This window comes from Culex quinquefasciatus, chromosome 2, assembly GCF_015732765.1.
Source record: "Culex quinquefasciatus strain JHB chromosome 2, VPISU_Cqui_1.0_pri_paternal, whole genome shotgun sequence".
Lineage (NCBI taxonomy): Eukaryota > Metazoa > Arthropoda > Insecta > Diptera > Culicidae > Culex > Culex quinquefasciatus.
Window position 1 is genome coordinate 99,252,381 of NC_051862.1, and position 20,029 is coordinate 99,272,409.

The following is a 20,029-nucleotide window of genomic DNA, read 5'->3' on the forward strand; positions in this document are numbered from 1 at the left end:
CAAGAATCCGGAACTATTCTTTGCAATGCAATGTACAGAGAGCCTAACGGAGCTCCACTCTTTTTCACTTTTCTGTGGCACTCTTTTTTCCTGCAAAACTGTGTTTGAACTGGCAGCAAAACACGAAACACTCAGCCCGACATGCAAGCATAATTTATTTTACCTAATTGAGCTGAATAGCAGATATTAAAACGTTAATCATTACCGGAGCAGTTAATTTTAATTGCAGCAAGTGTGTCTTTGATGATTTATGAAAACACTTGAAGGTAGCGCATAAATGATTGTCGTTAATCGTGCGCAGTAATCGGGTGTTGTTGTTTTAGTGGGCCACATTTTTCCTAGGTTGTTGAATGTTATGTGTTACCAATCAAGTTTTCACCAAATTACAAACAGTTGCTAAGCAATCGTTATTTTCAAATTTAACCTTATTTTGATGACAGTTAGTTTTTTGTATTTCCTATTTTTCTTTCAGTGACAATATCTTGTTAAGTCTTTTTCCAAAGTTCAATCTCTTTAAAAAATTAAGAATATTTTTCAATCCCTTGAAAAAACAAACTTTGCTTGAAAATGTTGTACTTTGCACAATTTGACGAATTGGCTTCCATTTTTGTAAAAAAAAAATATTACCATTTTTTTCAAGAATCATATTTTTTTTATTGTCGAACTTAAGTATGACCCCTAAACTACGCTTACACTGACCTACAAATCTGACTTAAATGACTGCGCAGGCTCAACTTGAAGGGAAGTATGAAATTTGAGGTCCCCAGAAACGCGTGCCTTTTGTATTTTCCAAAAATATTTAAGCAGTGCCGAATGAGTTTTCTTCAAAATTTGTAAGGAGAATTAGGGTGGTTCGAAGCCGTTGCCTACAAGCAACTTTTGCATGCAATATGTGGGAGTAACGAACAGCACTAATTTGCCATAAAAACTTTGGAGAAAAACCATTCGGTCCTATAATAATTTTGAATGAAAAAATCAAAGTGCACGTGTTTCTGGGAACCCCAAACTTCATGCTTCCCCTCGAGTTTAGCCTGCGCAAAAATTTTGATTAAAATCAGAAATCAAATTAAAATGGGGTCGTTGAAGTCGAATTTGGTGTTAAAAGTGAGATTTTTTTTATTATTTTCGTAATTCGGAATAATCTAGCTTCGGATAAACAAATCTTCGGCTAATCGAATCTTTACTGTAATACTTAACCTTTCTAGTTTTATGTTTGATATGTTTGTAGCAGTGCTGAAAATGTCAGGGGTCATGACGCGAAAATCGGCGACGCTGACACGAATTTTTGAGATCCATTCACTAAACCGCAAAACCGTGACATAAACAAACCCGGCGCAGTCGTGAGTGCCCTAGCTCATTGAGCAGCTGCAATTCGAGGCAGTAGTCGACCAACGCTCATTCGACGTTGCACGCACACACTTAAAGAAACAAGTTTTTACATAAAAAGTTCGTATTTATGCGTGGAAGTGTAATTTTGAATATAAGTTATGGTTGTTTTAAGTGTTTTGCACAGTCTACAACCATTCAATTGATTGAAAATAGTCAAAATAGTGTTTAAAGAGGATTTTACGAGTTAGTCATATGACACGAATTGAGTGAGTGTAGCTCATTTTTTCACGTCTCTCATTCTCCAGCAGCCGTCCGGCACAAGTTAGGCGGCAATGGTTGAATAGACACAGTAGGCTTGCAGTCACATGCTAGTAGTGAACTGACATTTTGGTTTGCTTCATGTGTACGCTGGGTTGGAAACTTTTTGCAGGCCTGGTTTGTAGGGGAAATATACCCATTTTAAACCTAATAGAGGTTTTTGTTTGAATGATGCTGGATAATCTGGAGTGTTCCTTGAAATTTACTAAGACAAAGTACACCAACGAGTAGAGCAACTTTTTGTGAACATTTCTGTTTATTTTCACTTTTAATAAAAGTTACGCTTTTTCTTTTACAAGCATTTAAAAAATATATTTCCCAAATGCATTCGAATCAGTCGAGTGCATTGGGCCACGCCCATTTTTCTATTTTCAGCTTAGTTCTTTATTTCTTCCTTCGCTCTTTTGGGTCTGCTTCGTGCTGCCAAAATTGATGAAATTTTAAGCGAACACTCACGAAAAGTAGCATTTATAGAGAAAGTTTTCTGTCAACACTGGCTCACTCAAACAGGTGCTGCACCAGCATGTTGGTGGTGTTGGTGGCCACCTTTGTTCTTTATTTGCCTTCGCTTCTCGCTTGGTTTTCTTCAACCTTCGATTGGAATGGGTAGTCAAAATTGAAACGTCAAAAGACTTAGCGCGTTTGTTTTTTGGATGGCGCTTGCTAATTATCTACATGTTTCGGGATTATTTTTCAAGTGAGTGACTAAAGAATGTGCAAAAAAACATGTTGCCGGTAGTTGGAAGCAAAATTATATCTTAAACGCTTTGAAATCGTTAGCGCAAGGAAAAGATATTGATGGTGACTTTCGTTAAGCAGTTAAGCTCTCATCTTGCGTGTGGATGTGTGTGCCACCAAAATGATGAGAAATTGTCTCGCAAAATACAAATTATGATCAAAAGTGCATGAAATTTGATCTTTTTGGCCAGTAAATGGCATAAATTTGCGTGCTTACTCGAGGCGGTGCCGTTGCAGGTAAGTTTATATTATAATATTTTTGGAGCTTTAATCGAGCATCAAACTCTTCATGTGACGAAGATAGGTGTTTGGTTAGAAAGGGTATATTTCCCCTACTTAGCTTGATTAGTTTTAACACATACAGGCCAGACTCGATTATACGAAAGCCACGGAAAAATTTATCTGCGAGTCTGGATTTTTTTTATTTTAAATTACATAATGAAAGAATTTCTAAAGCTAAATTAGATAATGAAAGAATTTCTAAAGTTGAGTTCCTCAAATGCCATAACTTTACATTTTATAAAAATCGCTTATCTTTCATTATTCATTGCATTTCCTTTGTATCCATGCCAATAATTACTGCTTTATGTAAGTGAACGTTAGAATAAATTATCTTCCCATCTAGATCAGGATCACTTATTCAATTATTGATATGTAAACAAAACGAGAGTAGATACAGATATGAATTCAACTCCTTTTTGCTCGGACGGACAAGCATTTCAAATGGAATCTGCTGCTGTCTAACGCTGGGACTGGGAACAAATGTCTAACATTGCAATCCATCGTGCTGAATATAGGCTCGTCCCAGGTTGTGAGCGGAGACCATCCATCCGACCGGGATACATCGATTGCCATAATGTCAATATTGAGAGGTAGACCAACGCCAATCTTCAATGTTGAATTAGAATGTTGTGCATGTGGGTTGGGATGCTTCATCTGGATTGTATATTTTCTATGATGAATAAATCCTCAGTTAAAACGTATCTGCTGAATACATTCTTTGCTGATGAGATAATGCGTAATTTTGTTTTACCCAGAAAACTAGTGTAGGCTTACTTTAAAGATCAAATAATTCCACTCGGACTGTCCCAAGGTGATTGCTCCAGAATTCGCAATCAATTTCAGTCCGTGTTTGACAAATAGTACACGGCAGCGCAAGCCCTATGCACGAAGAGTCGTGAGATAGGCCCTTATTTGCCGAACAAACCGCAAAATTAATTATAGTTATTAATAATTCTTGGTGTAGTCAAGCGCATGGTCAGTACGAGGGTGGATTGCTGTGGCACATCCCCGCAGCATACTTGAGGTCGAAGTTTGTTTCCACAGAGCTTATTTCCGACCCAGCAATTAGCATACATACAAGGGCACACATACACACACACATGCAAACACCGATATACGCACGTGTTATGGCGATAAAGATGAATGGAGCGAGGCCACCAGGTACGCACAACCTTACGAACCGACTGAGATTAGATGTTATCGGGGCACACAAGAAATCATCACCTCAATGCTATTGAGCACGGTAAATTAGCTGCAGAGGAATGTTCAACTTCGCGTGTGCGGGCCAGATGGCAAGCGAGGCAAAAGCTGAGACCGCGGAACCGTGAGATGAGAATGTGGTGATTTCTATTTGTTTTGTGGTATTAAAGTGGTCAGTGCACTTGCTTGATTGAATTTTCAGCAATTATAGAAACACTTAAAACTTTAGAACAAAGTGATTCAACAATAACCTTTATTAAACAGCATTAACACTGGAACGCCCAACGCATGTCCAACTTACACAGACGCCCAAGCCTCCAAAAAAAGGTGGAACGGTAACTTCAACTCGCTGGTTCTCGGGAATTACTCAACCAATCGGAACGATTCTTGCTTACAGGGATTTGTAAGAATGTTCAGATGATCCTAAAATTTTGCATAACTTGATTTGAACAAATCTGTAATTTCTGCGACCGAAAACATCGTTCAAAAGTTTCTACAAAGTTTTAGTATCATCTAGACATCCTAACAAATTACTGGAAAGAAAAATCATCTTGATTGGTTGAGTTATGCCCCAGAACCATTGAGTTGAAGTTACCGTTCCAACTCTTTTGGAGCCTTGGGCGTTGGTATGTTAAAAAACTTCTATGCGATTGAATTCAGTTTTTTAACTCGATAGATTGTTTGCTTACGGATTATTCATCGTCTACCAAACAAACTTTCCTCATCAAACATGATATTGTTATAACTTCATCATAGCACTATTTTGAGTGCTTTAATTAGAAAATTTCACGTAGCTTAGGAATCTGAATCAATGAAAATGAATCTGATCTTCTACAATGGAAACGTAATCAAATTAGAAGCATGACGTATGGTTTGGAACATTTCAAAATCTATGGTAAGCTAACGTTTCTATATCAAAGGTAAACAAACAACTGCATAGCAACGTATGTCAGCCCAACAAGTTTTCTAAGTTGATTGTGAATGACAAACGTAAGTACTTTCCTAAGTAACTTATCTATTTTACTTTACTTAGATGTTCTAAGCTAAGTTATTGTGAATAGCCCATAAATAGCATTCAAGTACAGTCATCTCCAGTTTAGAAATCACCCTATGTTTTACAAATCGTAGAACATTTTACCTTCATTTGACAGTTTTTTTGTGATCCAAAATTGATGGAACAAGAAATTTATAGAAGTGTTTTGCTGATCTTGACAACACAGTATACAGTAAATTGTTCAAAAAGAACAACTTTGCTACTGAAATTGTCAGAGAATTGCATAAAAAAAATCAAATCAAATTATTCGCTCTACAGCTTTGCCTTGGCGTTCTCGATTGCGAGATTGTTGAGGCAATTGCAAACCTCTTTTTATACCTTAGCTTCCATCCACCCCGGGATTCGAACTGACGACCTTTGGATTGTTATTCCAACTGCCTACCAGCGACTCCACCAGGACAGGACCCAGGGAGACGACTCCTACACCTGGACTGAGCTAACGACCTAACCTTTTTTTTTAGGTTAGTCCGGGGCCAACATTTACTTCCCGTCCGACGGAAGGCGTGATCAGACAAATCTCGTCTCAAAATTTGCCACCGGGACCTTCTGGGATCGAACCCAGGCCGACTGGGTGAGAGGCAATCACGCTAACCCCTACACCACGGTCCCGGCCATAAAACGGGTTCTAAAAAAGTAGGGGCGAAGTAAAATTTGAATAATGCTTGCTATTGGAAAATTACAACAAATGTGTTCTAGAGCGTCCAGAGTTACAAAATTCCCGGGGGGACGCGAAATTTTTACAAATTTTTCATTAATTGAAAATGTTTTTGAGAGTTTGCACCAAAAGTGTATAGAACAGCGACTTTAATGCTCAAAATGAGTATGAGGATAATTAAATGGCTTAACAATTTAAAAAAAATCATACAACTTTATCAAAATATATATATTTTTTTATTTTATATGCTGTCTTTCAAATCGCTCCAAATCAGAGAATATTATTTTTATTTTATTTTTATTTAATACATTTTTTACAAAAAAAAAACAACAACTGCAACTCGTTGTATTCACCACAAGAACAGTGACAAGTAGAATTGAAAATTTTGGAAAATCTTAAACCTTAATTTTTTAAGGCAAAAATACATAAGGGTAATTCTCCGCCAACTCACACAGCAGTTGCCCCAACCCCTCTTCGATTTGCGTGAAACTTTGTCCTAAGGGGTAACTTTTGTCCCTGATCATGAATCCGAGGTCCGTTTTTTGATATCTCGTGACGGAGGGGCGGTACGACCCCTTCCATTTTTGAACATGTGAAAAAGAGGTGTTTTCAATAATTTGCAGCCTGAAACGGTGATGAGATAGAAATTTGGTGTCAAAGGGACTTTTGTGTAAAATTAGACGCCCGATTTGATGGCGTACTCAGAATTCCGAATAAACGTATTTTTATCGAAAAAAACACTTAAAAAGTTTTAAAAATTCTCCCATTTTCCGTTACTCGACTGTAAAAAATTTTGGAACATGTCATTTTATGGGAAATTTAATGTACTTTTCGAATCTACATTGTCCCAGAAGGGTCATTTTTTCATTTAGAACAAAATTTTTCATTTTAAAATTTCGTGTTTTTTCTAACTTTGCAGGGTTATTTTTTAGAGTGTAACAATGTTCCACAACGTTGTAGAGCAGACAATTGCAAAAATTTTGATATATAGACATAAGGGGTTTGCTTATAACCATCACGAGTTATCGCGATTTTACGAAAAAAAGTTTTGAAAAAGTTGGTCGTCATCGATCATGGCCATTCATGGTCACCCGCGACAGACACGGACGACGAAACAAAGAGAAACGCAAAAATTAACTTTTTCAAAACTTTTTCGTAAAATCGTGATAACTCGTGATGTTTATAAACAAACCTTATGTCTATACATCAAAATTTTTGTAATTGTCTGCTCTACAACTTTGTAGAACATTGTTACACTCTAAAAATAACCCTGCAAAGTTAGAAAAACACGAAATTTTAAAATGAAAAATTTTGTTCTAAATGAAAAATGACCCTTCTGGGACAATGTAGATTCGAAAAGTACATTAAATTTCCCATAAAATGACATGTTCCAAAATTTTACAGTCGAGTAACGGAAAATGGGAGAATTTTAAAACTTTAGTGTTTTTCGATGAAAATACGTTTTTCGGAATTCTGAGTACGCCATCAAATCGGGCGTCTAATTTTACATAAAAGTTTGACACCAAATTTCTATCTCATCACCGTTTCAGGCTGCAAATTATTGAAAAACACCTCTTTCGCATGTGAGTAATTCTCCGCCAACTCACACAGCAGTTGCCCCGACCCTCTTCGATTTGCGTGAAACTTTGTCCTAAGGGTAACTTTTGTCCCTGATCACGAATCCGAGGTCCGTTTTTGATATCTCGTGACGGAGGGCGGTACGACCCCTTCCATTTTTGAACATGTGAAAAAGAGGTGTTTTTCAATAATTTGCAGCCTGAAACGGTGATGAGATAGAAATTTGGTGTCAAAGGGACTTTTGTGTAAAATTAGACGCCCGATTTGATGGCGTACTCAGAATTCGAATAAAGGTTTTTCATCGAAAAAACACTAAAAAGTTTTAAAATCTCCCATTTTCCGTTACTTGACTGTAAAAAATTTTGGAACATGTCATTTTATGGGAAATTTAATGTACTTTTCGAATCTACATTGTCCCAGAAGGGTCATTTTTTCATTTACAACAAAATTTTTCATTTTAAAATTTCGTGTTTTTTCTAACTTTGCAGGGTTATTTTTTAGAGTGTTACAATGTTCTACAAAGTTGTAGAGCAGACAATTACAAAAATTTTGATATATAGACATAAGGGGTTTGCTTATAAACATCACGAGTTATCGCGATTTTACGAAAAAAAGTTTTGAAAAAGTTGGTCGTCATCGATCATGGCCGTTCATGGTCACCCGCGACAGACACGGACGACGAAACAAAGAGAAACGCAAAAGTAACTTTTTCAAAACTTTTTTTCGTAAAATCGCGATAACTCATGATGTTTATAAGCAAACCCCTTATGTCTATATATCAATTTTTGTAATTGTCTGCTCTACAACTTTGTAGAACATTGTAACACTCTAAAAAATAACCCTGCAAAGTTAGAAAAAACACGAAATTTTAAAATGAAAAATTTTGTTCTAAATGAAAAAATGACCCTTCTGGGACAATGTAGATTCGAAAAGTACATTAAATTTCCCATAAAATGACATGTTCCAAAATTTTTACAGTCAAGTAACGGAAAATGGGAGATTTTAAAACTTTAGTGTTTTTTCGATGAAAAAACTTTATTCGGAATTCTGAGTACGCCATCAAATCGGGCGTCTAATTTTACACAAAGTCCCTTTGACACCAAATTTCTATCTCATCACCGTTTCAGGCTGCAAATTATTGAAAAACACCTCATGTTCAAAATGGAAGGGGTCGTACCGCCACTCCGTCACAAGATATCAAAAAACGGACCTCGGATTCGTGATCAGGGACAAAAGTTACCCCTTAGGACAAAGTTTCACGCAAATCGAAGAGGGGTCGGGGCAACTTTTCCCGATTTCGTGTGAGTTGGTAGAGAATTACCCATGTTCAAAAATGGAAGGGGTCGTACCGCCCCTCCGTCACGAGATATCAAAAAACGGACCTCGGATTCGTGATCAGGGACAAAAGTTACCCCTTAGGACAAAGTTTCACGCAAATCGAAGAGGGGTCGGGGCAACTTTTCCCGATTTCGTGTGAGTTGGTAGAGAATTACCCATAACTGTTTCAATTTTGAGCCAAATCAGTTAACGTTTATCACTTTTTATCGTTAATGTTTGTAAGGAAAACAAATGCAAGAATATATGGGGAAAACAACGTTTCAAGACTTTGGCAGCAGGTGGCGCAGGTCTTGCCCAAAATAGTCCAAGAGGGAAATTCTATTCCTTAAAACTTGTTTAAAGGATACAAGAAGATCCGCGGTGATCCTGCTGAATTATCAGCAATGTGATCCGGAGTATATATGAAGTACCTTAGTACCTGGAATACTTTTTACTAAAATAAAATCAACAAAACTTAGGATCAACTAGGAACGTTTTGCACCCTTGGACAAAGTTTCAGTGAATTCAACTTCCTACAAGAATTTCACACATCAACGCTGTAGTGCTATTTTGTCGATTATCCCTTTTTGTCGTTTCGAGAAAAACGCGTTTGAATGTTTGACCTTGAATATACAAAAAAAGAGCACGTAATGTAAACAATAACAAACACGTTTTGTCTGGTTGACCATTCTGAGAATTGTCCCGAAGTTTGGTTGAATTTGGTTGCCAAATAGGATTGCCATGGAGGTCCGGAGTTATAATTATCAATGTTTACGGTAGTCGAGCTTGACACCCTAATATACGACTCGTGCTGAAACATCCTCATTATGCAACTTGTTGTAAGTCTTGGCAACAGAGCAAAAACCAAACTATCGCGTAATAATGAAGTTCCGTGTTTGATCATTTTTGTTCAATTGAATCGTTGAAGGTTCTTTTTCAATTGGAAGCCTTTTTTTTGTTAAAATATGTATAACATTCCATCCATAATCGGATGTTTCACAAATCTGCACTCCATTATTGGCTTAAGATGGGAGAAATGAAGCGTTCAAAATCCGCCTGTATATATTATAGTAAAAGTTTCTACCTTCGTTTGAATTTTTCCCCGGAAGTGTGGGGGCTTAGGAATTTCTATGAATATTGTGCCAACTCAACCCGGAACTCTCTCGAGAGCAGCAGAAGGTATCAAATCGGATTGAGTGCTGGAAGCAGACAAGGCCATGTGCCATGGTTAAAACATACTTTCGTCTCTTATTTTGCTCGAAAGAATCCCTTCGAGCATCCCTCTTTCCCTGCGTTTCACCTCATTCAGTAAACCGTTTAAAAAGAAAGGAGGAATTTATAGATGCACACACACGTGAGAACCGGTACGGAGGGAAGCACGCGGCGAAAACTTTTGCGCTGATAAAGTAATCTTCCTCGGCTGCGCTGTATCTTTCCCACCATCATCGCATCGTGGCGCAAAAGCTGAGCCCTCCCACAAATACGTACAGGGAAACGGAAAGCTTTCGAATGCATATTCGACGAAGCTTTGCGAGGAGGGTGGTGGGAATAAGCTCGAGAGCACACAATTGCAATAAAGCGTTTAACTTTATCGTGTTTTGTTTCACTTGAACCGAATCGATCTGGTATTATTTTGCCATTTTATGTGAGGAAAAAGTTTTACGATAAGCAAATATTTAAGTATCGATTTTCATTCGCTTACAGTTTTAAGCTAAACCTTAGCGATACGTTTGAGAGCAAGTAATTTCAGTATTTGTTTTCAAAAATAATGATTTGCTCAAAATTTGTTTCAATTTTGACACCAAACAATGTGATGGGGCAAAATTTATGAAAGCCTCTTAGATGAACAAAAAATCCAACGTTTTTCGCCCCAGGTGGTGATCCATACGGTCAATCATCCTCATTGTAAAGATCAACTGTGCCTGCCGTACAACATGTGCCATCCCCTCCGGAGGCCATTGTGAAAGAAATCTTTTCTTTGCGCGCCGAAAATGAAGCAATGTATCATCTCTTTCATTTGCCTATGGGCGGCGGCTGCTTTCAGCTTTTTACAGGTTCGCCATAAATATGAGTGATTCATGTGTCAAATAATAATAGAAGGCATAAATAAGGTGTGGCGGTGGGTAAGGGAGGGTGGTGCTAAGATGCTGGGGATGTGATCCGCCAAGATTTCGAGGTTACATGGGGCGAAACATCACAGCTAACAAGTGAAAGCATGCTGGCTGCCTTCAAGCAAAATCGGCTATGGGTTTGTCGTTTAAATAATCGTATGGATATATTGTATTAATACACAGTACAGGCAATAGATGACATTATGTGTCCACAGACTGAGTTACATATCCAGAGTTTTTTTAAGGTTCTATAAGCTATTGTGTTCATATGTTTATAGGACCTATTTAAATAAAACTCTAGATATATTCCGATATTGTGAAATATGTCCTAAAGTCACCACCAACTTTAAAAGATTCTGATAATGTGATCTAGATTTTTAAATTTTTCAAAGATATTATAATAATTTTCTTCGGTGATGTAAAGTTGTTTAAGGAATAACACTGATCCACAAAAATTTAAAAAAATATGCGTAGACTCTTCCTCATGAGTTGAACCTGCGCAGAAATTTGGTTGGTCAGTGTAATTTTTTAAAGAATTCTTCAAAAATGTGTTTAACTTTGCAAAAAACAGCAGCGCGTTGGATAAATAGACATCGCTGCTTAAAACATCAACTATTTTTAACTAGATGCACACACTACTATTTTAATGCAGATTTTTCAAAGAATAGAAAATTTATTTATTGAAAAAAAAAAGAATATTTAAAATTTAAAATTGGCTTAGGTTTCCAAATTTTGAATAACAATTTGGTGATATTTTCTTATGTATGTATTTCTATCGTTTAAAAAATATCATGAATTTACCGTTTTCGTCACTAATCCAATCCACAGTCATAAAGAGAATCACGATATACTGTGATGATCACAGACTCGAGACCTTGCTGCTGGCGTATGTATTCTGCAGGAAGCAACTGATGACACTGTTGGCACTTTTGTCCTGCTCTTCCTCCTTGGCCCCAGTAGGAGCACCACCAGGGGACACGAACTTTGGCATCACCTTAATTTCCTTTCGAGCTTATTGAGAATGAAAAAAAAGTCAAGGAAAAGAAAGAAACGCCCCACTCAATAAGGTAAAATATGGGACGGCTTTTGTGTGCAAAGGTGTCAAGTGCAAACCCATGCTGAGGAAGGACAAAAAGGGCGACCGACCTGGCCCCGTGGTGAACACCCGAAACCCGCCAGCAGCTAGCAAGTCCACTGTGTTTGCATAGATTGTTCGTATAGGATTTTGAGTTTTGAATATAAAACACGACCGGTGATGTAGGACAGTTTTTAATGCAGAAAAATCTTGCTGGAGCTTAAATAACTGTCACGTTTTCAACTCAACTTAAACTATTTATTGGAAAATCAAGGGTACAAAATCAAAGGTGCATAGATCTAGTTTCAACTAGTACATGATAAAGCTCCAAACAAACTGCACTATCGGTGGAATTTACACAGTCCGATCCAAACCGGATTGCAGAAACAGATTAAATTCATTATTAGACGATTAGTATCAAATTATCATAAAGTAAATTTCAGCCGCTCAAAAATTTATGGCGTCCGCAAATATCCCAGGTATTACAAGTCGCACTTGATAGCAATTATACCTGGGCTGCTGGCCAGGGCCTAAACCGAGGCACCACCGGAAAATAATTAACGACCCCCCGTGCGCACAAACAAGTGGGTAGTAGCTGCACAGCAAAGTGCTGTAAACCAAATGGCGGGACCCCCGAAATCATTGAATTTACATTGTCTCCGATTGCACTGAAAAACACTGATGCCGCGCTTCCAGTGTGTACTCCAACATGCTATGCTAGGGTGTGACCTGTTTTACGACTTGTGTGATAATTGTAATTTTTTGATAATTTTGAAACATATTTGAAACAACTACCGCTCCAATTTTATAATTTTAATGCAATTAATATCATGTTTATTACTTAAACCAGACAAAATACAGCGTCCTGAACTAATGCCAAAATGCTGAGTTTGAGAGATCTTTTTGGAACTTACAATTTATTCAAATACTATCATTGGATGAAATACCTTAATTCAGTAAATTTCAGTCGACAACGCGAGGACAGAGAAAGCTGTTTGAAGGGTGCACTGCACTGCAACCGAGGAAGTTGTTGTCTTTTTATTCCAAAATTGTCAAACTTTTGCAACAATTTGAATTTGAATATGATATAAAAAATTTCGAAGGTTTTGTTCGAACGCGAATCAGTTCAATAAGGAGCGTTGGATCGAGGTGCTCTTTGTTGCGTTGGGTTCGTATAAGTCAGTTAGAGTAACCCAGAGTGACAAGTTCGAAGAAAAGTCATTTCAATTTTTGGTTCCATATAGATTGCTGGTAGCAGCCGTGCGATGTACCACAAAGTTGAACCAAAAATCAAGAGTCAGTGGAAACTCTGTGTTACTATATAAAGGAAGGTTCTTCCGCCAAAAAGTGCCAACTTTGGCCACTATGGAACTAATTCTAGAAAATCAGCAGATTGTATGGAAAATGTTACTTAAAATCAAATTTTTGCAATTCCGTCGTGAAACTACTTACATTTCCTGTCATTCTTGAACGACGAAATAGCCTACTTTTCTGTACCAAAAATAACAGAATCGAATAGCAACACGTTTCAAAATAAATGCTGAAAAGTTCTACTTTTCAGCACTCAAATGGGTGCTGAAAAGTTGAACTTTTCAGCACTTGTTTCAAAAAGTAACACTTTTCAACATTTTTTTTATTTAAACGATTTATTGATAAAAAAAAATGAAAATTTGACATAAAATTTCACTCAGTGTGTGTTTTTTGGAATTGCAAAAAATGTTGTATGGAACTCGTTGCAAAACTTGATTTTTTCAGCACTCTTCGTATTTATCCAACTCGGTGAACCTCGTTGGATAAATGTACGACTCGTGCTGAAAAAATCCTCTTTTTGCAACTTGTTGCATAAACTACTTTTTGATCATAGGAGGCTGAATGAGCAAACAATCTAAAAATGTCAACAAACAAAAAAAAGCAGAACGAAGTTTGTTTAGCTTGTTTAAGTATGAAAATAGGCAAAATCTATTGTAATTTATTATTAAGACAGTACTTTAGGGGATGAACAGATACTAAAATGTTTGTAACAAAAACCTTCGTTCAAATAACTATGGTTGATGTGCATCGGTAAACTGCTGAATCAATTTTAATAAGTATGTTTTAGCTATTAAAACTAGGTTTTATGTAAACCCATCAACCCAGGCGCCTCCATGTTATGAACAACGATTCAACACGCAGAAAAATAAGGCATATTTGAATCAACAAAACGTTTTGTTGATTTGAAAATCAAAATTTTTGCAGAATCAACGCTAAACGTCAAAGCAACTTTTTCAAAACAACAAAAGATGTTTGTGGAATTAACAAAATGAAGGTTTGTTTCAACGCAAAATCGGCGTTGATTATATTCAACAAAAAATTTGTTGAATCAAACCTCGTACAGGCTGATTCTACAAAATATTTTTCTGCGTGAATACATTCAAAGGAGACGCATGGTACATTGGTGAAAAATCTCGTGTAGTGAAGGGTATTCATGGATTTTAACTTAAAATGTGTATGTATTATTCCATTGCAGGTGACTTGCCGTGAACAATTAAAAACAGTTTTAAATACTTGAAACTTTAATTACAACTAGGTTTCCTAAAAACTATTTAAATTGGAAAATTCCTTATATTTAAACCAGATAACTTTATATTATTCGTTAAATGAGAACAACAAAAAATGATCAAAGTTTTGTCTGAAAAAGCAATACTTCTGGGTGATTTGATCTGGAAGCTATTCCATCTCTGGAACGGTTGAACCAATTTAATAGTTACGTATTTCAATAACGATAATTTTGGTACCCAAAAAGTATAGTTCATCGCTTTAGTAAAAAAAAAGTCAATTTTACCCGTACTCGTTATTTTCCCGTTATTCTCAAAGTAAAATCTGGAGGCAGCAGGTCCCGGCCTTGAATGTTGTTAGGCCGGTTAGTCATTCCAAGTGTAGGAGTCGTCTCGACGCTATTAACATAAACAACACACCAAACCAAGCCTGCTTCGGTGGGATCGCTGGCGGCGGTTGGACTCGCAATCCAATGGTCGTCAGTTCGAACCCTGGAGTAGAAGGTTTCTTGGAATAAAAATAGGTTTGGGTCTTCTCCCCATTCATGCCTTTGGACTCTTAGGTTCGAGCAAAAATTTTCAATAGAGACCACATTAGACCTGGGGGTCGTTAAAAGGGATGGTTTGTTTTTTTATTATTATTTTTTTTTTTTGAAAATCAAGAAAAAATAAAGATTACTTTATTTTACACAACAATTCCACAGTTTTTTTATTTTTGAAAAGGTGCCACATAAAACACAGTAGTTGAAAGGACCTTTCAAAAAAAGGCTAGAATTGTATTCTGTGTAATTATTATATCGAACCACCCCGAGCTTACACACCCATGTTCGTTTAGGGGTGGAATTTCCCACGCCCAAGGGGCTGGATGGGACACTAGATAGCACAACGACAACAACAACAACATCGACGACAATAACTAACCTTTTGTGCACACTTTTCCTGCTGCACCGCTGCTGCAACTCGGGAAACAGTGACACGATCTAGTTCTGTGAGCTTGATGTGATAACCAGTCGCAGTACATCTGGTAAAAGCACTCGTGAGAGAAACTATATTGTGCTAATTGTGATACTCAGTTCAGCGCGTGTGGACCAAAACCCGTCCGGCCATTCGGCAGCATGTTTCTGGCAGGGAAAAACAAACCCGCGTTTACAATACATTCACATACCCACGACCAGGACGTAGCTTCCAGTTTTAACATCCCCTGTGAGAATAGTTTACCTACCCTTTTGCTCTCGGATCGGTACTACTGTTTCGGTACAGCCAAAATAACACTACCAGCAACTCGAAATTCGTGGCCCACCTCCTCCCGCATGTTTATTGATGATAATTACATTTAAATTACAGTTTTATACGTTAGAATGACAATAAACATTAATTCTCCTAAATATGAAGGGAACTTTTATCTCGGTGGAAACATGCAACAACTGTTGCCGCTGTGTGGTTCCGAAGAAGGGGGTTGGTGTGTCGTCCTTTTTCAGCATCCCATCACATTATGAATAAAGTTAGCTAGGTAGCAACATTACATAGCCACGTGTGGTGGGAGGGTGAGAAACATGTGGTCGCTGTCAGCGTGGTGTGCGATATGCTGCAACACTTCGACAGGATGATGGCGAAAACAATTGTAGAGCGAGTCGAGTAGTGCACTGCAAGAGGATCCTCGGGGGACATGGTTTGGTTTGTGCTTTTGGGAGTACAGTTCTCGCCAGCTCGGGTTAAGGAAAATTAATTTAAAACAGATTTACATTTCAGCAAAACGAAAATGTTTCCACATTCTAGACTCACTTTTTAATTCAAGGTAAAATACATATGACAACTAATACAAATTCAAATGAGGTCCTTTTCCATGTTTAGCGTCTACCGATTTCCCCTATTTTTGTTGAAACTGCATATTTTGAAAATCCACTGTTTAGGCTTATCCATTAAGTAAGAAAATTTTGACAAAGGCTTCGGCTTGTCGGGTATGGTATGTACTTATAAATAAAACCTTTGCAAGTGTAATGAATGCACCCTAGGGTAAAAATCAAAAAAAAAATCTACATTAGGGATACCCTCTAGTTCGATTTCTTAGCAAAAAATAAGTATCTGTGCCAATTATGAGACAAATCGGTTAAGGTTTAGGGGTCGTTTTTTATTGTTCAAGGGATAACTCTTTAGATTTTCTGAAATTTGCAATTTTCCTTGCCACCCATACACAGAAAAAAATATTTCTGTAAATTTACATTATTTATCATGTACCAAAAGGTATCATGATAAATGATGTATATTTACATTAGGTTCATTGGAAATTTACATTATATTCATTGGAAATTTACATTAGTTTTGAAAATTTACATTAGTTTTGGAATTTACATTACTTTTGAATTTACATTAGTTCAAATCAACTAATTCTGATTGGCCAATGGGAATGAGAAGCTCGACTTGGATTGCAGTAGGAAAAGGGTATGGCCTATGTTCTATTTTAAAATGATTGAAGCGGGCAGCAAAAGGAAAATTCTCAGGTAGGGGATGCTTTCTCGTCGACGGCCAAGTGGAATAACGCTGGACTGGAATCGAACGGACGACGGGAAGAATGTTCGGTGTTACTGCTGCTACCCGCTGCCGACTGAGCCATCTTCGCATTTTATAAACGAGCGGCTAAAGCATCAACTTGTTCAGGTCGAGGCACAGGCAGTGGGCCAGCGAAGTATGAGAGCGATAGAAAGAGAACCAAATATTACTATTTTTAGTTCGGGTAGTTTTGAAGTCAACGTTTGGCAGAAATACATTGAATATATGATTTACATTAAATAGGAATTTACAGGAAGCCGAACACGGGTAGAAATTCATCAGATTTGAGTTTCCATGCTCAACGTTTCCATTAGATTCATGATTTACATTAGATTTAGATTTACATTGGAGAAGTTTCCATGACTTTTTACTCTTTACATCATATTTCAACATTACATTGAGTGAGTTTACATAAGAAACAGTAATTACGTGCTGTGTAAATTCACATATTTTTTTCTGTGTATGCTTTATTTTGCATAAAGATTCAATGATCAACTTATACGTTGACTTTAGTCTCATACCAGGATAGCTGAAGGCTACAGCTACAGCACAAAAACGAACTAACTAATTTCACCTAATCTGTCATGCTAAATTAGTCGAGAAAGGGCTGAATCCGCAGATGTTTCAATGATTAGCTCCTGGGCGGGTGGGAGGATACTAGAATCTGCCATGGTTCCTGGTTAATGCATATCCTAGCGCGGCAGCGTTCAAGGCAAAACCCTGGAAACTCTGTGCACACCATCAGGCAAACCACACTCCAAGCTGTTTTGTCGGCGTTGCCCAGCCTCCGCAACTTCACTGGAACCGTTTTTCTTTCTTCATCATTCCGGTCCCGGTCGTTGGTTGGTCCGTCGGTGATGGTGATGGAGCGAGCCGCATTAGATTGACCATCCGACACCTTCAGCCTGGCAGCGTCCGTCGACGGCAGAAGAAAAACGATAAATATTCATAACATCGCTTATTTTCTCCCCCCTTTTTCCGTTGTGCAGTCTGTTCGGAGTACTACTCATCGGTCGTGTATATCTGGGTAGTACAGCATCCGTTGCCGTTGGATCCACTTCACCCAACCTGGGCCAAACTTGGCCTCCCACAGTGCCGTTGTTGTTCAGCAGCATCCTCCCGGTGTTGCCATTGTGTGCAGATGTGAGGAGAAACTGGCGTGGCAGGATTTCTATTATCTAACCACTCCGGTCGCATCCAGGAAGTTGCCCTATAAGAAGCGGAAGTTATCCAGCGGTGTTACGAGCACTAGCCGGGGTGTGGAAAAACTTTTGACACACTGCTGCTGCTGCTAGTGCAAAATAGAATCGCCATCATTTCAAACGAAAATGAGTAATCCTTTTCGAAGAAAAAGTCTTTCAAGTGAAGATAAATTGTTTGTAATTTAAAAAAAAATTACCTCAAAAACAACCCCTGCCAAATTTTGCTTTTATCGTTTTCCACCTATAAATGAAAAACAACCTGCCAACTCTATTATAGGGAAAATCAAGTCCCAAAAAAACCCGTGAAAACCAAAACAGATCGAAACTAAACTGAAACGACGACGAAGACGAAGGAGTAAATAAAATCGATGAGTAATGCAGGGGGGGATAACTTTTTTCACTGGTACAAGCGTGAAAGACCGAGAACCAGAACCAGACGGTTCCGGGAGACGAGTCCCGAGGGGGATCACGGCGCGCAAGAAAGGAAGGTGATGGTGATTTTTTATTTATTGCACCGTGTCGGAGTCCGTTCGATCATGAATAATAAGTATATTGATAAATACCAAACATTCTGAAGTGTCAGTTATTTTCTTCCCATGGCGGCGATCCAACTATTGTCGGCGGAAATATGCTTTCTTCTCGGAGCATGGAGGAGAGAATAACAGAGAATGTGATACACTCAACGTGTGAAAACTTTACGAACCAGTAATGGAGAGGTAAGATGACTTCTTAGGAAGATTTTTTTTTTGTTTTTCTTTTTAAAACAGACTAGACTAGAAGAAAACCGAGTTTTGCAACGAGTTGGTCCGGCAATAAGCTCGCTCCATACATCAAATTATATTGTCCGTTTCTTTCAAAGGTACACGCCGCGAAGCATTTCAGAATATGCCATAGACAGCGATTTTCTGCACTTTTGGTGCAATTTAAAACATACCTGGCAACAATACCAGGCGATTCGAAGAAGAAGATCAACAAAAACAAAACGCTCAGTATGGGATTTGAAAGCACGCATTTGCCGAAAGTGCGGCGCGTGCTGAAAAAAATCGATCTTTTTAACGAGTTGAATTAACTACTATTTTCTCGGAATACAATTATGTATTACAGTCCAGACTCGATTATCCAAAGGCCTCAGAAAAAAACACTTCGGATAATTGAAACCTCGGACAATCGAGTCTGGACTGTATGATGGAATTTTTAAATGAACTGTTTTTACAGAGTGATACAAATAGAGGCTCGATTAAAAACAAAATATCATCCAGATCCATCGGTCGGGGGTCAAATAATCATAGCAACGTTAAGCTATCAAAAAAAAGTTGATAAACTTCCCTCAAGAATCCGATTTAAAGTTAAAGGTCATAGAGCTAAAAAGAATATCGAGGAAATGAGAGCATCGAAGTATGTAGTTTCAGGGAACTGTAATAACTATTATGATGAAGAACTTTAGATATGTACTTGAATAGCACGTGTCAAAGGTGTTTCATCTTTAGACATTTCATTTTGCTACGCCGTATAAAAACCTAAGACAAAGTTCTCTGAATAATTTCAAAATTTAAATTGTTTTTTTGCCACCAAGTTCTCAAGAAGTTTGAATTTACTGAACATTTCTCATACAAATTTAATAACAACTCAGTGGTGTATGATCATTAGATTTTATCAAACATGTTGCGTAACAATATATAATTTTGAAGCTCGCGCACAAAATCAAACTTGCACAAATCTCACACAAAAAAATATCTCGAATCGAACGTAAATTGTTGGCAATAAATTCTTAAAAGTCAATATGATCAATATTGAATACCAGGACGCGCGTGTATTCTTTCGTTTTTTTTCTCTCTCTCTCTCTCTTTCCCTCCCAACATATGAAAGATTTGTTCCACGCTGGATTAATGGTACAAGCTGTAGGTATAAAGTCGAGCATAGTCAGGGTGCGCGCAGAATGAAACAAAATACGAGAAATGAAATTAGAATCAATGTCAACCGAAGCCGGTGCCGCCGCTGCTGCTGCTCTCGACTGTTGTTGAGAATTGTGACCCTGGCTGCCGGGTGCGTCTTTTTCCTTTGTTGCCGTAACGGTTAGGAAATTCCAGCA